This window comes from Anopheles merus, unplaced genomic scaffold (genome assembly GCF_017562075.2).
Source record: "Anopheles merus strain MAF unplaced genomic scaffold, AmerM5.1 LNR4000534, whole genome shotgun sequence".
Classification (NCBI taxonomy): Eukaryota; Metazoa; Arthropoda; class Insecta; order Diptera; family Culicidae; genus Anopheles; species Anopheles merus.
Window position 1 is genome coordinate 1 of NW_024428114.1, and position 4,281 is coordinate 4,281.

General features: G+C 47.7%; 1 pseudogene; it reads left to right on the forward strand.

Moving 5' to 3' along the window:
* Positions 1 to 1,089: 1,089 nt before the first annotated feature.
* On the forward strand, positions 1,090 to 3,896 carry LOC121602606 (annotated as a pseudogene).
* Positions 3,897 to 4,281: the final 385 nt, after the last annotated feature.

A 4,281-nucleotide genomic window follows, 5' to 3' on the forward strand; every position in this document is an offset into this window, starting at 1 on the left:
TTGAGAAGCGATCGTTCATGTTTATGCCTGAGTTGTGAATTGTGGTGTATCGTACCTTTTATGATTACTTTAAGAAAATATTTGTATTATTATTATTTTTGTTAGGACTTTGTTAAATTTTCTGTTAGTGAATAAATACAAGGTTGCGATCTTGTTAAAAGCGGCTTAGTTTGTCATTATTTTGAAATTATGATAAAGTGTACAATCATAAATAATTAAAACTAAAATGTTTGTTATTTAATAATCCACTGTATCACATACACTTTTTTCGATATCAATATAGCTTAATAAATATCAGTGTGGAATGTAATAGTTTCCCCCATTTTACTCCATTTCTAACAGATAATACCATCACATCATTCTGCTTGCTGCTGCAATACTGCCTAGCTGCTAAACTTCAACTACTGCCCTGCAGCGGGAAACAGAACGACCCATCATCTGCTGCACACTGGCGCGCATCCCGCTTGATACCCGCTGTTAACGTTTGCATTCCGCACTGTTCGACGGGGTGTAGTAGCAGTGGTGGCCAAATGAGTGTTCGACAGGGTGTAAATTTGCTGCAATTGTTAAATGTGTAGTGATCGACAGGATCGCATTGGATGCAGTGTAGTGTGGTGCAGCCGTACCCCACCGAAACCGCTGACCAAGGTGTTATTGGCCCTGTTCGTGAGGAGAGCCGGTGGCATATACAGCAACCTTTTGGCCAATGCAACCAACTCGATCGGCGGTTGTATTTCGGTGTTTAATTCACCGGCCCGTTCTGTTCCTTTCTTTTGGAGTGGTTAATTTGGATTGTTTGCTTTAAGCGCCTCATTTCCGTATCCCATTGGTTGTTTGAGTTTGCCGAAAAATTTAGTTACAGTTTACAATTTATTATTGCATTGCGTCGTTGTAATTTAAAAACTGTGCGTGTGTGTGTATGTGGTTACTGAATCAGCCACCATAATCAACACACGCCGTTTTGATTTGGTTATGCGCGGGATTGAGCCATTTCTTTTGCCATTAGCACACAACACGTAGCATTTGTTCATTATTTGTGCTCGCAATTGTTTAAGTTTGTGTTTGGATGGGTAGAGAAACTCCCTCAGAATGGATGAGAAGGAAGTGAACTTTTTGCCGAAACCGAAGATACGAAGGGGGGATGCTTCCGTGCGGTCTGTGGTAAGTTACTTTCGTCGATGGGATGTAATGTGCCAGTCCTTGATCGGGGGGGGGGGGGGGGGGGGAAGGAGGAGGGTGGTGCAAGGGTGTGTGATATGTTTGTCCATCATGCGTGTATGTTGCATTTCAATCATCCATTTTCATTTCCCATACTTTCATCCACAAGCGTACTGAAGGTTACTGGAGACACTAGTGGGTTATGTGCGTTTCTGAAGAAAAAGAGGAATTCGGAATAGTTTAGCAAAACAAATTCGACAATTCTGGAGATACACAGTAAATTATTTTCAAATCGCCGAACAAAGATAGTGCGCACAAGACGAAAACGGGGATAACATTACGGCATTAACTTTGAATATCAGCGTGTGTGTCTGTGTGTGTAAAATGGAATCGGCACATGTTCATGTTCGCGACAAAGGTAGCAATGTTTCTTGTTTCAAGGTGCAATGATTGCGTGGTGTGGGAGACTAACAAACCGACTTTAATATTTGTAGTTTGCGCAAGGTAGTTACACTGGGGTGTTGTGAGCATAATTAGCATGAAACGGTTTATACTAATTGGAGGTGTGGAAAAATGAACTGTAATCTGTCTGTGGTTGACAATCTGAGAAAATGCATGCTCCCATGATTCTCAATTATCTGACGGCCATCAATTGTGGGGTTACTTCACTACTTGTATGCTTTAGGTACTGTTCGTAAACGTTTGGGGAAAAACGATTCTCGATCGGTAAAGTAGAACCAAATTAACCCATTCCTACTGACACAACGATGTAGTTCGGAGATAACAAATCTTGATTGTGTGACTGCTTTCTTTACATGATTGATTGAAACAGATGTTTGATAAGTCGTGTGTAGTTCGGTATACAGTGATAGCAGTAACGTATTTTCCTCCCACACCCACTTTCCACTCTCTCAGATCGCATCCCAGCCCGGTTGGTGCTGTACTTCCTGTCCTGGTCCGGGTTTCTGGTATCGTTTGTAATGCGCAACGATATCAACTTTGCCCTGGTGGCGATGGTGCAGGATCCGAGCGCGAACGCAACCGGCAGCGATCACTGTAACACGCTCGTGAACGATATGCCCTCCCTGGAGGAGGGCGACAACTACAACTACACGCTGTCGGTGGCCAACGCTACCACCACCGTGCTGCTGGACGGGCCCGCGTCCATCGACGACATCAAGTTGACTGGGACTCGACCGTGCAGGCCGTGATCAAATCGTCCTTCTACTGGTGCTACGTACTGTCGCAGGTGGTCGGAGGCGTTGCTACCCAGTACTTCGGCACGAAGAATGTGTTCGGATGGTCCCAGTTTTCTGACGGCGGCCTGCAGCTTGCTGATACCGCACGCGGCCGATCTGCACTACGGTGCGGTGATTCTGCTGCGCTCGGTGCAAGGCTTCGCCAGCGGCTCACCTGCCAGCCATGTACGCGATCGTGGGCTACTGGATACCGCCGGTCGAGCGGAGCCGCTTCATGAGCAGCTTCCAGGGCTTCAGCATCGGCATCGGGCTGACGTACCCGCTGTGCGGGTTCATCATTGCTCACTTCGGGTGGCGCCATGTGTTCTACACGACCGGCACGATCGGCATGGTGTGGTGCGTATTCTGGTACCTGCTGGCGTACAACACACCGCAGGAGCATCCGCGCATCACGCCCGAGGAGCTGGAGTACATCGAGCTGAACGTCAGCGAGGACATTAAGAATGGGCAGGGCATGCGGGTGCCGTGGCGCCGCATCTTCACCTCGATGCCGGTGTGGGCCATCGGGCTGACCACGTTCGGGCGCATCTGGGTGCACTACACGTTCATCATGTCCGGGCCGGAGTACATGCAGAAGATCTTCTGCTTCGACATCCAGCAGAACGGACTGCTGTCCGGTGCGCCATTCCTCTGCTCCTATCTGTCCTCCGTGCTGTTCTGCTACGTGGCGGATCTGCTGATGGACAACAAAAACGCTGACGCTCACCAACGTACGCAAGCTGTTCACCGCCCTGTCCCAGATCGTGCCCGGCGTGTTGGTGCTGCTGGTCGGGTACCTCGGCTATCAGATCGTGACGGTACTGATACTGTGGTTCATCGCAGTCACCTTCATCACGGCGTCCTACGCCGGCGCAATGGCCAACATCGTCGATATTGCCCCGAACCTGGCCGGACCTGTGCTGGCTTTTGCTCAGACCATTCACATGACCGCTTCCTTCCTACAGCCGCTCGTGACCGGCTTCATGGTGACTGATTCGGTAAGTACGCTTGCAATGTTTCTCGCAATTGCGCAACAAATAAACAGCACATCCTCTTCTGCATCGCTTGTATACTTCCGCAGCAAAACATCAACCAATGGCTGCACGTGTTTGGCGTGTCGTCGGTGGTGGCCATCAGTACGTACCTTATTTACCAGGTGTTTGGCACGGCCGAGATACAGTCGTGGAACTATCCGGTGCCCGATCCGGAGGTAACGTCCTCAGACGATTCGGCTGTCATCGCCAACCAGCCAATGATAAAGGTGGAACCAGGACTTAAGTTTGACGACGACGAGGACGATGACGATTGAGGAACCAGCCTGCACGCGGTCGCGGCGCAATAGGATAGGAATATCGTTCTTTCTGTGGCACTTCTGTGACAACAATTAATAACACTTAACGTTTGTAGCCAAGTTACTTGTATGGCAAAGTGAAGGAGTGAAGGAGGTGCAACAAAAATTCCACTTAAAATGTAATTTAACTAGAATTGGTACTCGTGTGCGGGCGGGTGGGCGGGAGAGTGTGTACCATGCTGGAAGCAGAGAAACATGTGATTAATTGAATAAGCGACGAAGCGAAAGGATAAGAAATCAACGTTGAACAGATGGGTGTGAAATGAAACAAGAAATCAGGGAAAACATAGAATGTGGCACTTGTACGTGTTCACGTGTATGTGTGTGGATGTTGATGCAAAAGCAAGCATCTCTCTGTATGCAGGAATGTACATGAAAGCGTTATCCAGAGGATACTTGGATGTAGTAAAACACACACATACATACACAAGAAAGTTAAATCTGGAAACCAAAAACAGATTGGTTAATCGTTAACATAGATGCATAATGAAGCGGGGGTGCGTACAATTATATCCTCAATTTGATATAGAATGA